Below are 25366 nucleotides of genomic sequence, written 5' to 3'. Positions count from 1 at the left end.
GGATATATATATATATATATATATATAGATATATATATATATATAGATATATCCTAAGCCCTGAATGAAAGGATAACTGAAAGTGTTGCTCCCCGTTTCTAACTTTGTGAGGTCTTTGACTCAGCCACTGTGATAGAAAGAACTCTATAGCTGGACCTTGTGATTGGGACCACCGTTTCCCCAACAATGACATGATTTATTATTAATCATGAAAGCTCAACGGATAGCTTTGGCTTGTTTCTGACTAGCTCTTATAACTTAAATTAACCCACGTCTTTTAATCTACATTCTTTTACATGACTCATTTACCTTTACTCTGTACTGCCCACCCTGCTTCCTCTGTGTCTCCCAGTGTCTTGCTCTTTCTTCTTCCTGGTGTCCTCTGTGCCTGGAAATCCTGCCTAACTATTGACAGTTAAGCTTTTTATTAAACCAATCAGAGTGACACATCTTCACACTATACAAAAAGATTATTACCAACATTCCCCATTTTGTCTAAATAAACAAGAAAGATTTTAACTTAACACAGTAAAACTATATACAATAAAAATAGTTATCAGAGCAGAGCATTGTTGCTGCACAACTTTAATCCCAGCACTCGGGAGGCAGAGGCAGGTGGATCTCTGTGAGTTCAAGGCCAGCCTGGTCTCTAGAGTGAGTGCCAGGATAGGCTCCAAAGCTACACAGAGAAACCCTGTCTCAAAAAACCAAAAAAAAAATAGTTATCAGGTATTGTCTAAATATAAAGAATAGGTATTAATTTTAACAGATGAAACTATATACAATATAATACAAATAACCTTAAATTTGTATTAATATACAAACATTCATACTAATGTAAAATATTTGAGACTAATGGTTGTTTAAAAGTAGACTCAACAATCTACCCTTTTCTCCCATCATTCTTATACTTTCTGGACTTTGCTTTACTGGATGCTTGCAGCATTCTCTGACATGAGCCAAACCTTAAACCTGCCACACGGCTTAGCTTAATGCACACTGGCATCTCAAGCCTATAGGCAGTGGACAGGAGACAAACAAATGCAAATGTACTGAACATTGTAAATGTAATCCTTACTTGATAATTGTTCTATTGTATATAGATTTACTATGTTAGAGTTAAGACCTTTCTTATTTAAGGGGGGAATGTTGTGGGATATTTGTACACTGCATGAAAATATATTGCTGTGATTGATGTAATAAAAGCTGAACAGCAAATAGCTAGGCAGGAGGTATAGGCAGTAATTTCTGGAAGAGAGAGAGAGAGAGAGAGAGAGAGAGAGAGAGAGAGAGAGAGAGAGAACTCTGGGAATAAGGTGAAGGAGTCATCAGCCAGCATGATGCAAAAGAAGCAGGATGGGCAAAATGGAAATGAGGTAATGACTGTGTGGAAGAACACAGATTTAAAAATATGGGTTAAAAAAATAGGCGAGAATGGCTAAAATCAAAAACACCAATGACAATCTTTGCTGGAGAGAATGTGGAGAAAAAGGAACACTCCTCCATTGCTGGTGGGAGCCAAGCTTGTAAGACCCCTTTGGAAATCAGTATGGAGGTTGCTCAGAAAAATGGGAATCAGTCTACTTCAAGATCCAGCAATTCTTCTCTTGGGCATATACCCAAATAATGCACATTCATACAACAAGGACATATGTTCAACCATGTTCATAGCAGCATTGTTTGTAATAGCCAGAACCTGGAAGCAACCTAGATGCCCCTCAACTAAAGAATGGATAGAGAAAATGTGGTACATTTATACAATGGAGTACTACTCAGCAGAAAAAAAGCAATAGAATCTTGAAATTCATAGGCAAATGGATGGAATTAGAAGAAACCATCCTGAGTGAGGTAACCCAGTCACAAAAAGACAAACATGGTATGTACTCACTCATATATGGATTTTAGACATAGAGCAAAGGATTACCAGCCTACAATCTTCTTCACCAAAGAAACTAGGAAACAAGAAGGACTCTAAGGGAAAAATGCCTGGACCCCAGGAATGGGAAGGGGCAAGATCTCCTGAGCTAATTGGGAGCATGAGGGTAGGGGAGAGGGAGCTGCTAGAATGAGTGGAGGAGAAGAGGAGAGGAGGAAATGGAGGAGCAGAAATGTTGAGTTGGGGGAAGAATAGAGGAGAGCAAGATGAGAGACACAATATCAGAGGGAGCCATTATAGGTCCAAGGAGAGATCTGGCACTAGGGAGATTTCCAGAGACCTACAAGGATGACACAAACTGACAATCTAGGCAGTGGTGGAGAGGATAACCTACATGCCCTTCCCCTATAATGAGACTGATGATGACTTTTTATGCCATCCTAGATTCTCCATCCAGTGGCTGATGGAAGCAGAGGCAGACACCCACAGATACACACTGAACTGAACTCTGGAACCCAGTCGCAGAGAGGAAGGAATGAAGATCAAAGGGGTCAGTACCAAGCTGGTGAAACCCACAGAAACAGCTGGCCTATACAAAGGGGAGTATATGAACCCCAGACTGCTGTCTGGGAGGCCAGCACAGGACTGATCCTGACCCCTGAACATGGATGTCAATTTGGAGGCCTCTGCACTCTAGGGGGATCCTGGTAGTGGATTAGTATTTTTCGCTAGTGTAAGAAGGGACTTTGAGTGCCCATCCCATGTGAAGGGACACACTCTCGGCCTGGCCCAGCCCACGATGATGTGGTGGACTTTGGGGAGCCCCCATCAAGGGTGGATGGGGTGGGGGGAAGAGGGAGAAGGGATTGACATGTGAAGCAATCTTGTTCCTAATTTGAACTAATAAAAAATTAAAAAATAAAAAAATGGGTTACTTTAAGTTATAAGAACTAGTTAGAAACAGCCTAAGTGCCGGGCATTGGTGGCACATGCCTTTAATCCCAGCACTTGGGAGGCAGAGGCAGGTGGATCTCTGTGAGTTCGAGGCCAGCCTGGTCTCCAGAGTGAGTGCCAGGATAGGCTCCAAAGCTACACAGAGAAACCCTGTCTCGAAAAAAAAAAAAGAAAGAAAGAAAGAAAAAGAAAAAAGAAACAAGCCTAAGCTAAAGCCAAGCTTTCATAATTATTAATAAGTCTCCATGTTGTTTTTTTGGGGGGAGCTGGAGGTATGAAAAAATCTTGATACAGAATTCTACTGTTCAAACTTCTGAGATTTAAACTTGGATTTGATGATAATGGACTATTTAATGATCTTTTCCCCATCCTCTACAAGCCTCCTAAACACATCAGCTGCAACACCTGAATGCATGTTATTTCGGATTACCTTATGCTTCCTGGTTTCTTCCCCACACTTCCAGTACATTCTGTCACAGATTTTAGGAAGCTCTCATATCGTGGACAGGGTTAAGCCATTCCTAGAGTATTTCATGGTTTCTATTCACAAATACCACTGCACAGTAACAAACTAACAAACTGGTGTGAATAATTGATAAATTCAGCATATTTACTTTTAAAAAAGCATACCCCATTATCATCATCATCATCATCATCATCATCATCACCACCACCACCACCTCACATATATATTTGGTTTCTCAAAAATTTATTTCCTTGGGCTATGGAGATGGTCAGCAGTACTTGCAGCACAAGCATAAGGAACTGGGTTTAGACCCACTGCCCATTTAAAGCTGGGTGTTGTGACACACATCAATAACCCCAGTGCTGGTGGGGCAGAGATGGATGGATCCTGGGGCTTTTCTAACCGGCTAGTCTAGTGTCAAGCCTCAGGTTCACTGACTAACCTTGTTTCAAAGGATGAGGATGAAAGAGAGCACTGGACATCAGCCTCTGACCTCCACATGCATAAATGAGCATACATACATACATACATACACACATACATACATACATACATACACACACAGAGAGAGAGAGAGAGAATATATATATATATGAAATATAGAATTAATACAAGGTTATTTTTGAAAAATCATTTAATATTATAGCAAGGATGAAGAGAATCAAGACTTGTAGCATATCTCAGCATGAACATGGATTTGAGGACTACAAGTCAGGAAAAGCACAGCATTCTGAAATCTGGAAGGAAGCCCCTGGTATAAGCTAGCAAGAGGTTAGGGTGAAACAAAATCTCACACAAAATACATAGATTATCTGGGTGCTCTAAGAGAAGAAAGAGTTTGGGGAGCTGAAACTCCGAAAGGGAAAGGCTGCATGCTCTGTCAGCAAAGACTAGCCTGTGGCTCCCTTGCATGGCTCTTACCAGTGTGGAGCTTGACAGCAATAGAGAAATCCTAATACCCAACTTGGCATGGATTTTCTCACATGGTCTCAGGGCATCTGAGACAAAGTAATGAGACTCCATGAACCTAAACCTAAATTTTAAGTTAGAAATCCCTGCTGGGATTCCAGGTGACTTGATACCAATAACAACAGACTAAGCAGAGACTAACCGTAGACAGTGAAATAAGGATGGAGATGTTTCACAAATGTCAGCATCTATCAAGACAAGCCTCGGGATATCACTTACACCCCAGGATTCAAATCCAGGGGAATAAGAAGGGTACTGCAATAACCCAAACTGAACCCCACAGTCTCAGTAGCCTAGATGCTCTGAGTACAATGTTTCCCCCTAATGTGTGGTGTGAGACTAAGATTATGTGGCTTGAATACTGTATTTTGTATATGGGGGGGCTCTTTTTTACTGTCAACTAACTCTGCCTCCTAAGTCCAAGGTGTCATAGATGAGATGATTATGATCCCTCCTAACTTACATTTTAATGTTGCCATGATTAAATCATCTTGGCCAAGTGAACTCTGCATTTACTTCTATAAAATTACCACTGTAACTATGTTAGAATCCTCTTTATTATGTTAGAGACTGCTTAAATGGCATAATTTGATGCAGACATTAAAATCACTACTGAGTGATGCCTCTGAATTCAATTAAGCATTCAAGTCCTTGGAGGACTGGGATTCTACCATGGGAGGACTGAGAAAATCTGTTAGGTTGGCAGCAGTGGCTATCAAGATGTCCACACTTTTGCATGGAAAGCCCATCTTATTTCTGTTAACTATCACAATAGGTAACATTTTGGCATTTACATGTGCCTGACACTTTGCATATCTTTTGCATGTCTCAATTTGTTCCACTCTTATACAAACATTTGAACTAAAGAATATTACAATATTGGCAGGTCAGATATTGATATGATAAGGCAAAGTAAAGGCTTGGGGTCATAGAGCCATCATTGACCAACTCATGTCTGCAAACCTCCAAAGATCCCCCCCACACACACACACACAATCAATCTGCATACCAATTAAGATTTTTTAACCTCCAGTGCAAAACACCCTTAGAAACTTGATTTAAAAGAAAAATATCTGGTCGTTTAGGGACACAATCTATAAAAATGTATTTCTAATTCAGAAGGAAGATGCGGGGGATGGCATTTGCTGCTAACCATGGTAGGCAATCTGTTCAGTCTCCACAGCATAAAGTTTGATTTTTTTCCTCTTCTATCTGCTTATATGCTTAAGGGAATTAAAATGTCAGGAATCATGCATTCCCTGTGGATGGTGGAGACACAAATAGCTTCTACGCCGTTTTGCACAGATGCAATAGCTAAATTGAGACCAGGAAAGACAGAGACAAGTGAAACAACACACTGATGATGTGTCTATTTTTAAGAGAAACTGTTAAATTAGAAAGAGTTCTCAAAGTTAAAAAAAAAGGAAAAAATCTTCAGAGGAAATAATTTGGGCACAATTCTAAGAAACTCAAAGGACAGTCAGTGTTAGAGTGAATGAGCAGTCTCATATTTCAAAAGGGAATCACTAAGAGAATCACTTCCCAGTTTTAAACAAAATTATGACCATTTTTAAGGTATAAAAGTAAACAAAAGATTAAGCCTTGAGGGGCTTAAAAGATTATTTAAAACCAAAGTATTTCTGAGATGATAAAAACTAAAATAAATAAAACAAGAGCTAATATACAAATAGTTTGTTCTAAAGAATATAATAAGTAGTTTATTTACCCTTAAAAAATTTATACTTAAAACCAAGATAGAAATAACTGCTGCAAATAGATTAAGCTTTATTTATCATATATTTTATACTACTCCATCTCATTAAAACAACTCCCGAGTAGTTATCCTATCATAACAATATAAAAAAGTATCAATCACTGAGAGACCATGGAGCACTCAGTCCTCAATGGTTGTCCTCATCAAACCCCTCTCCCCTCAGGGCTTAGGAAGCTATGGAGAAACTTTGGCAGGGCAGAAAGACTGCAAAAACCAGAGGGGATGGAAGACTCCACAAAAACTGCTTCCAGACACAGCAGGAATGATGCGCATATGAACTCATAGATACTGTGGCAGCATGCACTGGGTCTGCACAGGTTCACACCAGTCAGGGTCCCAGTGTTGAGAAGGGGAAGTGACGAGGAAATCCAAACCCTAGCCAGGAAGCTATCTGCAATTGACACCCGCTTGCAAAGGGAAAGATAGTTTTCTCCAGTGGAATCTCACTGGATATACAAACCATACTTGAGGAAGGACAGGCCTCATCCCAAAAGTAGATGGCCACCACAAGATGAACTCAGGGTTATTTTTGTTTCATTGTCTTGTTTGGGCAATTTTTACTTTATTGACCTTTTCCTAATAAATTATGGTTTCTAATTTGGAGAGTGAGCGAGTGTGTGTGTGTGTGTGTGTGTGTGTGTGTGTGTGTGTGTGTGTTTCTTGTGCTTTTTCTTTTTTATTCTGGTTTGTTTTTGTTGTTGTTTTTCTGTTAATTTTCTAAGATGCAGTGAGAGGAAGGGAGCTGAGTAGGTAGGGAGACGGGGAGGATCTGGTAGGAGTTGGAGAAGAGAAAACCAAAGTCAGAATATCCTGTATGAAAAAAAACTCAATTAAAGAAACTATCAGTCATAACAAATATCCAATAAAACATTATTTTTGTAACACTCTCTTTAAAAAGAATCAAAACCTAGGAAAGAAAAATCCACCAAATTGTTTGGATACTTTGCTAACACTATATTAACAGTAATAATCTAGATATTCTCTTTCTAATAAGCAGACAAGCTCAAAGAGATTAAGTTGCCTGTATAAGACTAATCAATAATAGATGATTAATGTATATTCTGAAGAACATGAAATAGAAAGGTGGTTAATTAACAGTACACCATTATTAGTGTAATACTGCAACATGAAAAAACAGTAGTTTTATATAGTCATTAAAGTTAATTTTCCTAAAGAACATCAGGAATGGAAAGTACATAAAATTTAATATTTACATATGTGCATATATTTGTACATATATATGCATGCATGTAACTCTATTCCATATTTAAATGTGTGAAGTTACATTTACAAATGGGCAGTAAGTGGACATGAGGAAAGCCCATATTTATTAAAGGGAGTCGCTTTCCTTAATTAAAACAATTCTGTTATTGATCCATTTGTTGGAGACATATTTATTGAAGGCCTTTTTCAATACACAAAATGAAGGCCATGTCTTTATAGAGATGGTAATCTAATAAAAGAGATAAGTAATAATACACATATTTCATGGACTTGACTAATGACAAATGCTATAAAGAAAAACAAAGGTGTGAGGAAGGGTAGGGGGCTGCATCACAAAGTAGAGCCAGGGTGAGTAAGCTCTGTGATGTAGGAGACTGTCACAGATGGGAGCCTAGCACTGGCCTAGACTTTGTAGTGACACACAATGCTGCATGGATGGATGTGTTCATGTAGTCATGTTAAGGTAAAACAGGGTAAGAAAGAAAAGCTACAAACAAGTAATTGAACAAAAAAGCACAGAGAAGGACATTGATACATCCTCCTAAAGTATTTAAAAGTAGGACAATATATTGATAACAAGCTATGTGTGTATCATTTTAGAGACCTTCTGGATTCTACACAGCCCCTTCCTTACTTGTAAAGTAGGAATAACAGTAATAATAGTGCAGGTTGATTCTATAACATTATAAAGATGTATATAGTACATAGAGCAATGACTTCAAACACTGAACTCTGGATCTCCAGAACCTGTTGCTAGCCCCCCAGACACACACACACACACACACACACACACACACACACACACGAAACGGACTGCAGATGGAGGATAATAGGGCTTCTTAAAAGCAGAAGAGGAGAGGGAGGGAGAGACAGAAGGAAGGAGAGAAAGGGGGGAGAGGAATAGGAAGGGAGGGAGAGAAACAGAGGGATGGAGGAGGGAGTTGGAAAAGGGGAGAGAGGGAGGAAAAGAAAGAGAGAGATTCAGATATAACAACAACAGAAGCTGAGGCAGAAAAATGCTGGTTTAGGCTTTGAAGATGAAGAAGGAATCATGAACCAAGTTATAGGGGTCAATTCTAGATGGCACAGAAAATAAAACAAAACAAAACAAAACAAAAACAAGATGCATTCCTTGAGTTTATTCTACTCAACCAACCATGTTGGACTTCTGAACTAAATATCTTGTTTGATGCTCTAAACCCATGACCATTTCTGGAAAATACATACAAGAGAACCAAATCAGTTCTTAATGAGTGAAATACTTAGAACCCAGTGTGTGTCCATTAGCCCATAAGCTTTAATGATACAAAAGGTGAAGTTTCCCCCCACATCTTCTGGTAAACATTTACATGGATCTGGGAGATGACTCTGTTGGTATAGAGCATGCCATGCAAGCACAGGAACCTAGGTTGAATCATCAGAAACCATGAACAATGCCAGCTGTGAGGTGCACACTTGTAAACCCAGTACTGGGGCAGGAGAGACAAGAGGATCTATGGGGTGTGCTGGCCAGCAAGCCTAGCCTTGGGGAGCTTTGGGTCAGTGAGAGACACTGCTTCAAAACACAAGGTAGACAGTAACTTTGAGAAATAACACCCAAGGATGACCTCTAGTCTCCACACCCATGCACATATAGGTTTACCAATGTACACACACATGTATACCCCAACACACACAAATATATAACAAAACCAGTAACTGTGTAGGAATGAAAGTTTGCCTTTAAAAATAAGCAGGGATGGACTACCAGAAGTGGGAAGGAAGTTTTATCATGGGTGTCAATAACACATGCAGAAGGAGATTTCAATTACAGAAAAACAAACTGAAATGTAAAATAGGAATAATGACACACACACACACACACACACACACACACACACACACACACACACACACAAACACACACACACACACGCCCGCACTCCTGCAGACTTTCATGTCTAAGTTACATTCTTTAGTTGCTAACAAAACACTGACAAGTGGCTGGAACTGGAGTAGATTAAAAGAGGTTTCATTTTGGATGTGATTTATAGTCTATGAGGAAAACCATGGATTCATCAAGAATCCAGATGTGGGCCAGTAATTTAAGCCACGGGTCCAGCAAACTCCTTTATGGATGGGGACCATAAAAGCTTGGAATTTCACTCCTAGTAAAAGTCTCTAGGAATTTGTGAATTTCATTTTCATTCCAACAGAAAAGTGACAAATCAAACTGCAGCAAGTCCACAGGAAAGCGCCCCACCTTCCATTCTTGGCTCTGTCAGGTCTCCAGGGCACTGAAAAATTTCAATTCCTTCCAAACACTTCACAGGCATCTCCCATATGTATGGCCAGACCCTGTGTAAGTAGCATTCAACTTGCAGACGGTACATAATCCAAAACATTTATACTTGAAAAAAGTACAGCTTCGTTATTTTAAAAGATCACAACATTTGTTGTTCATGTTCCGATTTTTCATTCAAAAATATTTATTGAATTCACCAAAGTATGGGGAATGTGTCCTTGAGTCCTTTTTAGTAATAGAATGGGGAATTTTGTCCATTTCCTACTTTACTACTTTGGAATTAGTTTCCGATGCCTCATCATTTAGATATTTGGCAAATAATCGGAAATGCTAATTCCTTAAGAATTATATAGCAAGATGTTCATCAAGATGGAACATTGAGGGTGTTTTTTGTCTTTAATGTCATATTTGTTCTTACTTCAGCAATGTGATAAAATGCAAATTCTTGGCCCCAGTCATCTGCTTCCTTGTTCACACTGCCCAGAAACTACCCCTCGCAATGATTCTGTTTTGTGTTGTTGTTATTGTTTACTCGCATTCCCTTCCATTCTTCTAAGTAGCTTATTTTATTGTTTATTCATACTCTTATAAAATTTAAACTATCTGTTGAGTTGTGCTATGTAAGATTGAATTTAATTGTTATGCCCATATACCTTACACTCTCATAAACATATATAAATACCTCCTAGTATCCTTAGGGAATGGGTTCCCGAATGCCCAAAACACGAAGTCCTGCAGATGGTCAAGTACCTTTTATTAAAAAATTAACAAGGTATGTACTCACTCATATGTGGATTTTAGACCTAGAGTAAAGGATTGACAGCCTATAATCCACACTGCCAGAGAAGCTAGTAAACAAGGAGGACCCTAAGAGAGACATACATGGTCCCCTGGAGAAGGGGAAAGGGACAAATTCTCCTGAGCAAATTGGGAGCTGGGGAGGAGGGGGGAGAGAGCTAGGAGAATGAGAAGGGGAGAAGGGGAGGGGTGAGGAGGACATGAGGGAGCAGAAAGTTTGAGTCAGGGGAAGAATAGAAGAAAACAAGAAAGGATATACCATAATAGAGGAAGACATTTTAGGTTTACAGAGAAATCCGGCACTAGGGAAATGTCTGGAGATCTACAAAAATGACAACAGCTAACAATCTATGCAACAGAAGAGATGCTACCTTAAATGCCCTCCCCTGATAATGAGATTGATGACTGACTTATATGCCACCTGATAGCCCTCATCCAGCAACTGGTGGAAGTAGAAGCAGACACCCACAACTAATCACTGAACTAACTGGAATCCAGATGCAGAGAAGGACAAGTGAAGAGCAAAGAGGTCCAGACCAGGATGGTGAAATCCACAGAAACAGCTGACCTGAACTTCGGGGAGCTCTTGGTCCCCAGACCAGCATGGGACTGATCCAGACCCCAGGAACATGGGTGAGGAAACCTCAGAAATCTATGGGACCTCCTGTAGTAGTTAAGAATTTATCCCTAGCATAGGTGTGGACTTTGGGAGCCCATTCCACATAGAGGGATACTCTCTGAGCCAAGACACACAGGTGATGGGCCTAGACCCTATCCCAAAGGATACGATAGACTCTGATGACTCCCTATGGAAGGCCTCACCATCCAGTGGGAGCAGAAAGGATAGGTGGGGGGGAGGGGTGGGAGAGGGAACTGGGATTGCCATGTAAAACAATTTTGTTTCTAATTCAAGTAAAAACAATCTGCAAAAAACAAATTATCACATAGGATGTTATATCAACTGCCCATCCATATTCTCGTACTCCCCCACCCAGGCACACAACATTTTAGGAGAGATTCTCTGGAATATCTCTCAGCTTTGTTGTCTAAGTTTCCCATTCTAACAATGTTTAGTCTGTGCTATTATTTTCTAATACCTAAGGTACTTGCTTTTTGGTTTTTGGTTGTTTGTTTTGTTTTGTTTTTCAAGACAGGGTTTCTCTGTGTAACTGCTCTGGTTGTGCTGGAACTAACTCTGTAGACCCGGCCTGCCTCTGCCTCCTGAGTGCTGGAACTAAAGCTGTGGGCCACCACCACGAGCAATACTTGTTTTTAAAGCAACTTATTCTTTGTGAGCACATTTTCTTTTTACTTTGAGAATATTAAAAGTCTTTCGTCTTATTAAACTGAGTCTTCAAGCATCTGATAATTGTGAGTACCAGACAAAAATTAAATGTCTTTGTGTAGATTTTGGACCATTGGACTTCACTGCATGATGGTATGGTAGAGAGGGGGTTGGTTTTTGATGAAGCTCAAAGGGGTCTCTACAGAAGTCCACAGTTGAGAACTTTGTTTCTTCCAGTCCTGTGGCTCAAGATAAAGAGATGATTCCAAGCTCTATAGGCCTCACCCAGAAATCTGAGTGACACTAGGTTAGAACTTCCTTCCAGGGTACAGACTTCCACCTACTACCCTCTATTGTTAGTCAAGCCTCTATCTCACCAGAAGAATGCAGTTTTTCTGTTTTGTTGAACCCTGCGAGTCATCCTCCTTGATGCTAAACTTCAAATCCTTGGCCAGGGGATACAGGGACATTTGCCCTGGAAAGGGAGGGCCAGAGACCCAACAGCTAATACAAATATGGTTCCCAACTAAACCTCCTGTTTTTAGCCTGATCCTACACTTCCTCTTTTCCAGATACCTGAAATTTGATACCTGATACCTCAAATTCCTGAGTGTTCTTCAGGTTCTGCAGATTGAATCTGTTTGCTTTTATTGGCTGTCACACTGGAAGCATAGATGGCTGCTTTTTCAGGTCAGTAAAGTCGGTTCACATCTCTTGATTCCAATCTAAAGAAGAGCTAGTTTGATATAAACTCATGGCCTTGTATCCTTGTGAATGTATGCCCTTTAAAACAAAACACTCTGTTGTCATTCCAATGAGGCTTGGAGAGAAGGAAGAGGCAACACAAATTTGCCTTGCCCACCTAGAGCTGTACCTTCCATTTATAAAACAATTTAGTATGCTTTTATTCTCATGATAGTTAGATATTGTTCAAGTAGGAAGCAAGTTCTTAAATAACTATTGTAGTTGGAAGCAGAGACATTCTTTATCACTGGTCTTCATTTTTCACTAAAGTACTTTCTAATAAAACAGTATTAGATATAGGATCTATCTCACAGTCAAGATTACCTGAGACAATTCATCAAAACTAAACAGTAAATATAAGAAGTCAGATGTGGCTGGGCAGTGGTGGCACACACTTTTAAACCCAGCACTCAGGAGGCAGAGGCAGGCAGATCTCTGTGAGTCCGAGGCCAGCTTGGTCCACAAAGCTACACAGAGAAACCCTGTCTTGAAAAAATTTTTAAAAAGAAGTCAGATGTGTTTAGCTATCAGGTAATAACTCAGTTCCTTTACTGAACACTTGACCTGACCATTTGAAGGAATTCTCAAACAGTTTCACCAAGTTATATTCAAGCCTCTGAAGCTACTATATTGGGATAGCTAGGTGATACCTACCCATAAAATCCCTAGGAGGGATGAAGCAGGAGGATCACAAGTTCAAGACTAGCTTGGAACTTAGTAAAACCCTGTCCCAAATTTAAAAAAAAAATGAGAAGCATACTATGAAGTAGCTCAGCAGTAGAATGCTTGACTAGAGTGTACCAGGTCCTACATTTGATCTCCAATACCACAAAATTCATTGACTAATTTAATTAAATAAACGCCCTTTACACTACCTGTGTCACACTAACTTGCAAGTAAGGCAAAACCATGCCATAAGGTCCATCAGGGAGAGCCATTCCATCTCTGCACTGAGCAGAACTGAGACTAAAGGAGCAACAATCACAATGACCAGTGGTGACTTCAGATAACAACAGGCTGACAACCATGATGATGGCTCTGTAAGCACTGCTGCCCAACATCCAAAGTCCAGGGACATGGGCAGTTACTCTGCTCAGTGCCAAGCACCAGAGCACACCCTCACTGGCCAGGATGAATGAAGTCATTTGCCAGGATACCTCATGACCATACCTGTCAGCTACTGAAAGGTGGTGTGTAGTGGCCACTGCTTAAATGTTTTATCTTGAATAAGCTGAACCAGTCACTTGGCTGCCTCTGTAAACTAAGAGTGTGGAGGTGAGCTTAACTCTCAACTCCTCACTCTAACTCTGAGCTTTGCTATAGAAAACTGAGGTCCTTTCACCTGTCTGTTATGGAGTGGGAGTGGGTATCTGAAGTTTGGGAGCAGAAACTTGCTGTCTTAAATGTCACCAGATTCAGAGACCCTGGGGATCTGAATATAAATCTTCACCCTACCTAATCTTCTTTCTCCTTGTAAAGCCTTCTCCACTGTTCCTGGCTTTCCCAGCCCTATCCTAAGACAGCTTCCAGCATGACCCAGCCCTATCTTGAAACCAGAATCCAAGCTGATTTTGGTATTGTTGAGTTGTAGCACATCAGTAACTTTGGCCTCGTTTTAAGCTTTCCCTCATTTTAAGGAACATGTGTCAGTTATTTCATTGGAAAAAGAACATGTTTTTAAACTGTGTTCTTAATCAGATAACTAATTTCTTGAACCTTCCTAACTTCTAAAGAGTCAATTCAGTAATTATATATTTTAATCTGGATCCTTCAAGTAATAGTTTATTTACAAAAGATCCAAACTTATAATGCTTATCCTAGCCTGGGCTATCTAGACACTATCAGCAGGCACAGAGCCCACATATGAGGTCCCCTAAAAGTTTCCAAACAACTTGTCCTACCAGGATTAGCCTATAGGACATTTTCATGAGGACAGCAACCTCCATTCAGTGTCTACATAATCAGCAGGAAGCCATGCCCAAGCCCGGAGCCAAGACCCAAAATCTCATTTCCTAACTCAAGATCCTGTATTTCTGTTTTCCTAAAAGGGGCTGTCCAACTGGCATTGTGACCTCTTTAGTTGCTGTCTCAAAACCTTTTTCTATTTTACAAAATCAGAGGAATTGGTGATCATTCTGTCTTTGTTAAGACAGGAAATTCATGCTTCCCACACGGGGTCTTTTCGGCCTGACCTAGATAAAACGAAATGCCCTGCCTCTGGATTCTTACATTCCTCTGGACTCTTAGAACAGCAGCAAATGCCGAGAAGGAAGTGTGCTTTAGCGTGGGGTGCAATGAGTTTCTGAGTCCTCCCTCTTTAATTAAAAAGGGATTTGGGGAATTTATTTTATCAAGATCCTCAGATAAGTCACAGAACACATTTTTTAGATACATGATCTTGTTACTAAGAGCAATAGGAGATATTGTTAAGGGTTTCATAAATATTTAGAGAATGACAAAGAATGTTAATGATGCAGGACAGAAAAGTTCCCTTCCCCTTAAAAATAATTCAGGCCCATGGAAGACCTTGAAAGACATCTCAAGTATTTCATTCCAAGCCTTGAGCACATGATCTGAGAGGGGGCTGCCATAAAAGACCCCCATTTACCTCTTTTATGCTCTATCTTGGCCTTAAATATCTAATGAAATTCAAGAGGGACGAACTGTAAGGCATCTTGCCAGGACCATCTATCTGGGTTCATAAAGTCCTGTGAGAAGATGCCAAAGTGGTCAACTCTCAGCACTTCGAATATTTTCAACTGAAAAGTTCTTGTACTGTCTGGGGATTACCTCCATGGTGCTGTCTCAGGCAATCATGAGATCATGTGCCCAGACAAGAACTGGCTTGATAAAGAATGTATTCCAATCACTGCAGGTCAACTAGACTGCCTATCTTCTAAGCCTCCCCAGTTACAGGATCATTGTGAAACATCCCCTGTCCCTGGAAGCCACAGGGTTTGAGTTGTGATTTTGTTAATATTTGAGGGTTTTGTTTGTGGATCTCTTGAGACTGGAGTGGAGATGGATGAAAGAGAAAACTTACCCTCATAACTGATAACATTTCTTACAGTAGCTGATATCCCTTTGGGGGGGTCTTCTATTCTAATTTGCTTTCAATTGTGATAAAACGCCATGATCCAAAGCAGTTTTGGGGGGATAGGGTTCATTTAGGCAATAGTTGTACACCATTATGAAGGGAAGCCAGGGCAGAAGCTCACATCAGAAATCTGGAGGTTGAAACTGAAGCAGAGGCCATGAGGCAATGCTACTTTGCTGGTTTTGTTCCCTGTTGCCGACTCAGCTTTTTGTTTGTTTGATTTTGCTTTTTGTTTGTTTGGTTTATTTTTTTGTTTTGTTATGTTTTGTTTCACAACCCAAGACCAGTTGCCAGGTGTGGTACTGCCCCTAGTTGGGTGAACCCTCCCACATCAATCATTAATCAAGAAAATGCTCCCACAGATGGCCTACAAAAATCTGGTGAAGGCATTTTCTCAATTGAAGATCCCTACTCCCAGATGACCCTAGCTTTGTGTCATGTGGATAAAAACTAAACATCACATCTTCCATAAATAATGCTATAGACATCCATGAGTAATTTCATAAATAATGCCATAGATTGTTTAGGCTGCCATAAAACCTAAGAGTATCCTCTATCATAAACAACACTAGAGATTGAGTGGCTTAAACAAAATAGATTGTTCTCATAGTTGTAAAGTCAACAAGGCTGAGATCAGGATGCCAGTACAGTTGGTCCCTGGAGAGGAGACTCTTCCTGAACTCGAGATGGGTGTATTCTTACTGTCCTCATATGGCAAGGAGAAGGATAGGCAGAGGGAGAGTCCTCTGGAATCTCTTCATATAAGGGCACTGATTTTAACACTCAGGGCCCACCTCGTGACTCCATCTAAATCTAATTATCTTCCATGGTCTCATCTCCAAATACTTTTATGCAAGATAAGAGCTTCAATCTTTGAATGGGGAATGGTGGAGGACACAGCAGTAACAATTCAATGCACAGCAATAACACATTTGTCAGGAAGCAGAGACTCTAAGGGCACTTGTGAATTAAGACATTAATAACTGACCATTAAACTGTTTTATAGTAGAAAAGACTTGGCACTTAAGACAGAATTGTGATCCAATGGTTGACTAGTAGTGATATGTGTGGAGGGTAAAAGAAATCAAACAACACAAAAATGTGAGAAGCAAGGAGAGAATTACCAGCTAGTGAGACAGACAACAGTACAAACTGAGGGAACATTCCTCTGAATGGGATGTCAGAGGGCTTTAATGTAGGGATTGCCTAACATTCAAGTCTAAGTCTGTCTACGCTTGTTTGAGTGAACATGCCTCCCACTCAGCCCTGTTTCTCAAAGTCCCAGTTGGTTTTGCAGCACATAAATGTGCTCTGTGGAACATATCTTACTGTGGTACTTAAGGAGAGGACTTAGTTTTAGATCTTAGCCTTCTGTGAATCAGAGATGGATATAAGTGGGCAAAATCATCCATGATGGTGGAAAATCCCATTACATTCATCAATCAGTGCATCGATCAGCCCTCATCTGAGAGGCTTCTGCTTGCAGTAGATGTGTTAAGGAGAGACCCACGGCTGCCTGAGGTTCAGAAAATAAGTGACTTCAATTCTCAGTCCCAAACAGCACATATGCACCACACCTCTCCTCCCGACGCTCGGGCACCATTGTGGAATAGAAGGCAGAAAGAGTGTAAGAGCCAGAGGCTGTGGATGACCACAGAAACAGTGTCTTGTGGACACACAGGACAGCTGCACATATGAACTCACAGCAGTGAACATAAGAACAGGACAGCACCCACAAGATCTATTTAAGTCCATGACACACCAAATCCCAGAATGGAGAGGGGGGTGGGCACACAATCCCAACCCAAGCCCAAGAGCTACTGACAATTAGTATTAGCTTCTTAGAAAGGGAGAGTCTGTTTTCTCTAAGAATGTAGACCCTGGTAGGTCAACCATGCTCTGATGGAAGACCACACATCCAAAAATATTTAGGCAACACAAATTGGTATTGATAGGGAAAAACAAAATAAGACACAGTTCGATGAATGGGGAAGGGACATGGATCTGGGAAGAATTAGTGGATGGGGTGAATATGCTTGAAGCACAAAATACACTGGGAAATAGTCCAAAATCAAAGCCTATAGTTACTACAGGTTAGGCAGAAAAAAAATAAACCCTGCACTGAATATTCTACAGCTGTGTCTTGGCTTCCAGTGTTCTAAGAAAACCCAGAGATTCTACTGCCACATCAGCTGCCCAGTGTGTCTCTTAGTCATCAAAACCCTGAAGGTTCTTTTTCAAAGCTAACATATAGAGTGTTTGTTTGTTTGAGGGTGTGAGAAAGGGATAATTTCTAAATAATTGTTCTTTCTTCTCCTTATATGATTGAATATGATCAGACACTTGCAAAATGCTTATTCTTAAGAGGTACACATGTCATTCCTCCAAGTCCTAATGAAAGATGATTCTGAATGTGATGGCATTTATTCCAAGTATTTTAGTTAATGAAAATGCTGGTTTGAACTCCCTCTCACCAGGAGTTGTGTAGCCCAGCTCCCTAGCAGAACCCTTGGCATGGGCACTCCTGACTCCTATGGGATTCTATGAGGTCTACTCCCTCTCCAAGTTTCTTTTTTTTTGAAATTTCCATATCAAACTTTATTAAAATTAATATTTCAAAAGAGTGTATAAATCTATATTATATCTGTACAAACCAGAAAATATATAAGCAAATATGTAAGATGTCTGAACAATCTCCATATTTTTGTGGATAATATTTAGTAATGTTTCTAAAACTTTACTAGTTTTTTTTTATTTTAGAGGCACTCATATTTACAAATACATCCCCCCATTCCCTCACACTCCCAACCTCCCATGTTCCCCAACAACCCCCCCAACTCACCCCTCAACTCCTCCCCAGGGATAGTGAGGCCCTCCATGGGGGACCATCAAGTCCATCATATCATTTGTGGGAGGACCTAGGCCTCCTTGCTGTATCTGGGCTGCAATAGTATCCCTCCATAGGAAATGGGCTCCCAAAGTCCATTTGTGCACTAGGGATAAACACTGGCTCCACTGTTAGAGGTCCCATAGACTATCTTGGCCTCCTAGCTGGCACCCACATTCAGGGGGCTTGGTTCAGTCCAATGCTGGCTCCCCAGCTTTATGACTAGGGTCTCCATGCTCTCACTAGGCCAGTGTTACTATAAATCTTTCTGCCAAAAGCTGCCGAGCCCCAGGGCCACGTGTGCCCTTTATGCCAGCCGCCCACCTGAGTTAGGCCAAAATAAATACATAGAAACTTGTATTAGGTTCGAAGCTGCTTGGCCAATGACTAGGATTCTCATCTGTTAGCTCAGTTTCAATTATCATAAATCTATATATTTTATAAGACTTATCTTATTGGACACCTTATTGGCATCCCTCCTTGCTGGTGGATCACATTGTGCCGCTGGAGCAGGAGCGGAGGGGGATAAAAGGGACCCTTCCTGATCTCCTTCGCCTAAATATGAGTCTCCTTGCTATGTCACTTCCTGCCTGGATCACACTTCTCTACTACATTTCCCAGAATCCTCTTTGACTCCTAGTCCCATCTACTTGCTGTCTCATTGGCCAAACAGTATTTTATTTAATCAATAAGATAAACATACACAGTACATTCCCCCATCAGGCCAGGTCAACTGTTCCTGCAGGTTTCTCCAGCCCCGTCTTGGCTCTTTTGCTCATCTCTCCTCCCTCTCGGCAACTGGATTCCGGGAGTGTGGTTCAGTGCTTAGCTGTATGTGCCTGTTTCTGCTTCAATCAGCTACTGGATGAAGTCTCTAGGAATGGTAACTAAGGTAGACACCAGTCTCATTATAGGGGAAGGGCATCAAAGGCAGCTTCTCCACCACTGCCTAGATTCTTAGTTGGGGTCATCCCTGTGGATCCCCTAACATTTCCCCTGTGCCAGACCTCTCTCCAAACCTGTTCTATCAAGGCATCTCCTTTCTTGCCCTCCTCTATTCCTCCCCTGTCTCAGTACTCTTGTTCTCCTCCCCCTCCCCTTCTTCCCTTCCCACCTCGTTCCTCACCCCCCAAGTTTCTTATTATCAGAAAGACCACCACTCAGAGACACAGAGGCCTCCTTTCTGCTGACACTTTAATTTTACTGCCCCCCACACACATTCCCATCCCCCTCCTTCACCCCAATTCAGCCCTCCCTCTCTGCAGGACTTTCTCCTTATCTTGGTCATCCTTCTATGTGTCCCCTGACAATGATCTACCTTTGATGGATCCCACAGCCCATGACCTCACTTTGAAGTCCCCACAGCTCCATCAGACATGACCACCCTAGCATACAGTAAAGCCCCTTCCTGCCTATAAGTTTCCAGAGACTTGCTTTTGCTAATGTGTAACAAAATAATGAGGTAATGTTAGAAGGGAAGAGAGACCACATTCTCATATATGACCACTTAGAAAGCTGAGCACCCTGTTGGAAGGACACAGGGATGGCAACCCTGGTCAAGACCCAGACATGATGACAGAGTTTTTTGGCTTTGGATATAGAGAGATGTGAGTGAGACATGGCTAGATACCAGCTCTGCCTAGTTGAAACGGATTGTGGTCAGCCACTTTGTCGATCTTAGGAATGGTAACCATACCTTATGACCATAGCTGACATGGTTCCATTGCAAAATGTCCCTATGTGCTGGTGTGTTTGAACACCTGGTACCCAGCTGGGGGTGCTGTTTTGAAATGTTGTAGAACCTTTAGTGGATGGAGCCTTGCTGAAGGAAGTGACTAGCTAAGGGTAGGCCTTGGAGTTTGAAAATTTGGCTGCACCTCCTATCTGCTTTTCATGTCCTCCTGGCTGCAGATTCACCTCACAGTCCTGCTGCCATGCCTTCACTTCAGCGACCTACTGTATCTCCTTCTTAAACGCCTAGCCAGAATCCCAGGTGCTTGGTCACAGCAAATAGTAACTATTAGACATATAGTAGGGGACAAAACTTCCTGTGATCAACCTCAGAGCACAGCAAAGTGTTTTCTGAGAAGCACACTATCTTCCCATGAAGGCTACTAAGAATTTGAGAACAAGAGTAATGTCTTGCTGTTTAAGACAGCAAACCATTAGCAATCAATGCTCCAAGTTCTGAGGACAAAGACTTCATACAAAAAAAAAAAATCAAATGCTACTGTCTGTTCTGGGGTTAAGTGAAATTTATTTAAGTGAAACATAAATTTTAGTAGGTATCATGCTCTACATTGTACCTAGAAGGAAACTAAGGCTCTGAGAATGTACATGGCTTGTTTGAGGCTTTATGTCACTCAATGTCCCAGTAGACACAGCAGAGCTGACCGGTAAGAGATGATAAAGTACTCAGAAACTAATAGTAGAAAGCAGTTAGCATCTCTAGGTTGAAGAGGCTAGAGAGGAGTTACTGTAGAGTTACTCCAGGGAGAAGAGCCACAAAAAATGATCTACTCAATAAGACCCACCACCATGCCAGGGAGGCAAGGAAGCAAGAGCACGTAGCCTGCAGGTGCCCTAAGGACAAATACTCCTATATCCCAGCTGCTCCCTTCCCAGTCTCTGTCTTGCTGATACCTTCCTTCCATTGAGTGAACCCAACAGGAATCAGAGTGCTGGAAAGCTGGGGTAAGGCAGTCTATATTAGATTATATGGCACAGAGAATAACATAAGAGGGTCAAAACAGCATAAACCTAGAAGTCATACAGCTTTTAAGCAGTTACCTAGGGCCTCACTCAACAATTGGTATATATCCAACACCTGTCTCCACTACACAGATACTAACACAAGTTGTTAAGAAAATGTGTCATTCCTGATTGGGGTTCACCTACAAAGGGAGTGAAAGAATACTACAGGATACTTCCAAAGAGAGCAATAGGAGCAAAACAAAGCTGAATTTGGACTTAGGGTCTGATGTGGTATGTCCTCCTCTATGCTGCCAATATGTGTTGCTTTTGTTAGTTGATTAATAAAGCTGTTTCAGCCAATGGCTAAGCAGAGTAAAGGCAGGTGGGAAACCCAAACAGAGACAGAGAGAAGGTGGAGTCAAGAGACTCCATGTAGCCACCAGGGAGGCAAGATACCAGGGCATTACTGATAAGCCACAGTGACATGATGATTAACAGATTAGTAGAAATGGGCTAATTTATAAGAGAGAGAAAGCTAGCCAGTAATAAGCCTAAGCCATTGGCCAAACAAATATTATATATATATATATATATATATATATATATATATATATATGAGAGTGTGTGTCTCTGAGTGGTTATCTTATAAGTGGATTGGATGCAGGGACCAGAGAAACTGGTCAAATGGGACTGGGACTGGGCTAGATGGAGAAAAGTCTCCTCTACAAGGGTCCCTTACTCATTCATCTTTATCCTATTTTTTAAGGTGTCCCCTGTGTTAAGTATCTGAGGACTTCAGGCCAGTCAACCACTATTTTCTGCTTTGAAGGAAGTAGCCTCAAAGTTAAACTCCCTGCTTGATCTGAAGCCTCACCCAGCAGACAGAATTCCAATTAATGACACATTCTCCTTCTGGCTACAGTGAACAACAAATTCAACAAACACCTACCATAGGCTACAAATTTTTCAAGACATGGGTAAAAAGTAGGCAACCATTTTATTGCTTTGTGGAGCTTATTTTTGAGAAAACTATAATGGACCAACCAAGCAAAGCAAGTTCTTTAGGAAGGGAGGAAAGGCTGGGGAAAGCAACAAATCAAAGAAGGGGGATAATAAGAATTTCTGATTTAAATAGTGTGGTTAGAGACGGCCTCACAAAACCTAAAAAAAAAAGTATGGGCCCCTTCACAGATTGACATGGTGTAATAAATGTTAGCTATTAATACTGCCCAAAGAAATTTTTAGTATCTGGTAAGGTATGCATGCACTCAGTTGTTTTCTCTCCATCACATCATAATGAGGAAGGTCTGAGTCACTACCTGGATACTGGCACTACACAACAATCTGTTCAGTTCTTCTCATGGTCAGTCTTTCTAATCCTGAGATGCTGAGCACCCCTCCTGGAGAACTGGGTCACCTTTGGTGAAACAGACTCTGAGCCCATATATTCATCTTTCTTGGATGTAGTTAGCAGTCTCAGCTGAATTAGATTGCTGACATTCAATATGGATTCTTCCATTGGGAAGATCTTAGAAATAAATCATTGTAGACACAGCTACTTCCCTTGGGGTCATGTGTAGTCATCTGCCCTCAGTTTGCAGCTTTATAGGTCAGAATAGGCCAGAGTACATTGAGATATCAAATTAAATGAAATCCCAGGTGCTTCACACAACAGAAGTTTATTTCTTATGTGTGTAACATCCATTCTGGGCCAGAGTGACCCTTGAAGACAGCTCTTCTCCCAGAAGGCCACTTCAATCTCGTGACTATCAAGTCTCAAGTCTACACAAGGTTTTCTCCTCGGTAGTGGTGAACAGAGACCATAGATATTTAATACTTGCTCGCAAATTTCAGTCTGGGAGTAAACAGCAAAATTTCTGTATGTAGATCAGTTGGATAAATCTAATGATGTAGCCCCATGGTTTCATCTTCAGAAAGTGAGATCAGGGGACTAGCTTCCCAGCAGGAAGGAAAACTGGAGAGTATTAGTAATGTCAAACAGGATCATTTGCCCTGACTCCAGAGGCCTAGGGAAGGCAATAGAAATGCCACCCTCTAAGTGCTCAGTACCCACAAAGGTAGCTTTATGGAAAGAATGGTTTTGGGTGCTTTACCCTGGAAGGTATCTGTAAGAGCTTTTCCATAATATCCCAAACAAAACAAAGAAATCTCTTTAAAACCAGCAAGATTCTTATTTTTTCCACAAGGACCACAACAAATTACCATGAAAACCACTTATCACAACTCAATCAAGTGACTATGTAAATTCTTCCCCAAGAGCAAGGCATTACTTAGCCCCTTCAGAGGAGTGAATGAATGCATTGCTTCATGAAGCACAACTCCTGGTAGCCAGTGTCTTCTATTAAATGGGTTCCCACAAATAGTCCCATGTTAAAGAAGGCTTTCCAGAAGAGATCATCCAAAATTTACTACCTTCCTTTTCCCTTATTAGGAGAACAGCTTTATTTCACTGCCTTCTTGGCAATTGTACTAAAACTTGCTCTGGAACTGAGGTCTGGCTCAACAGATAAAAGAACTTAAGGTACAAGCACAGTGACCTGAGTTTGAGCCCCTAAACCCACAAGGGAAGTGAAGACTGGCTCTTGAAAGTTGTTCTCTGAACTCCGCAGACAGTCTGTGGCAGGTGCATACCCACCTTCACACACAATACTCACAAACACAAAATTTTGAAAATACACCTTGCTCTCTGGGTTATTTTTGATGAGTGAGAAGGAGTGAGAATACAAACTTGATTCAGTGATCAACAGAGATAATAGCTGCTCTCCATTGTCAAAGTACTGACATCATAGTAACAACGGCTGCTTCTCTAGACCCTGGGACAGTTTCTCTTATGTCAATCATAGCCTGCATAGCTTTCCTTATCTTTTCGCTTTGCAGATAACTAATGCAGCAGGGCATGACGAACACCTGCAAGAAGGACACTTAGACAACTAAAATACTCACAAAAAGACTTATGAGGGAACATATTGGTAGGTTTCTGTTCTCTGAACAAGTCATGATAATTCTCATATTATAAACATGTTATTTTTGAGATTTCTTTGGCTATTCATGGCCTTTTTGCTTCTATATGAATTTTCAGATTATTTGCTAGTTTTGAAGAATTTGTTTAGTATTGTGAGAGAGATTATATTGCATCTATAGGTGAGTAGTTCTGAGGAATATGGACATTCCAACCCATGAATATGAGAAGTGTTTCCATGTGTGTATCTTTAATTTTTAATCTTCAGTGTTTTATCATTTTTATTATAGAAATCATTCACTTTCTTAGTTAAGTTCATTCCTAGGTATGATTGATTTTTGCAGCTATAGTAAATGGTATCATTTTCATGATTTCTTTCAGAAAATTCACTATTGGTACATAGAGAATAATACTTTTGTTTGCTAATTTTCACATCAATATGCATTGCTGGATTTGTTTATCAGTTCTAATAATCTTTTAGGGGGTGGAGCAGCACATCAGGTAACACAGGCTGGTTTCAAACTCACTGTGTGGTTGAAGCTGGCCTTCAACTTCTTATCCTCCTGTCGATCTGGAGTGCTGGGATTATAGGTGTGCCCTGCCACACCAGCTTGGGTGGAGCCATTTGTTTTTCTAAAATTATATCACATAAAATATGGATCATTTGATTACTCCTTTCCTTTTTGTACTCCATTTATTTCGTACTCTTGCCTAACTGCTCTCACTAAAACTTTTAGTAATATACTAAACAATAATGGTGAGGGTCAACTCCTAAGTTTGCTCTTGATATAGAGGAAATGTTTTTAGTCTTTCCCTATTCTGTATGGTGTGGCTGTAGGTTTTACATATAGAGACTTCATTTTGTTTTGTCTTTCCCGGTAAGGTATCTATAAAGAGTTTCCTGAGTAACTTTGACTTATACATCCCAAGCAGCTAAGGGAAGCCAGGGCAAGAACTCAAGGTAGGAACCTGGAGGCAGGAATTGAAGCAGAGCCCATGGAAGAGTGCTGATTACTGAATTGCACAGATTGTTTTATAATCAACCCTGGACCACCTGCCTGGGTTGGTGCCACCCATCCTTTTCCCATTCCACCTCCTCCTGTGTACACCCACTAACCCGAAAATACCTCTTCTTCTTTTTTGCATTTTATTTTATTAGTTCAAATTAGGAACACGCTTGCTTCAGATGTCAATCCCTTCTCCCTCTCCCTCCCTGCCCTCCCAACATCCCACCTGCCCCTAGCCATCCCCCCTCTGCTCCCCAGGCAGGGTAAGGCCCTCAAAAGGAGCTCTCCAAAGTCTACCACATCATCCTGGGCCAGGCCTAGGCCCTT

Source organism: Cricetulus griseus, chromosome 4 (genome assembly GCF_003668045.3).
Source record: "Cricetulus griseus strain 17A/GY chromosome 4, alternate assembly CriGri-PICRH-1.0, whole genome shotgun sequence".
NCBI lineage: Eukaryota > Metazoa > Chordata > Mammalia > Rodentia > Cricetidae > Cricetulus > Cricetulus griseus.
This window is presented reverse-complemented; position numbering follows the sequence as displayed.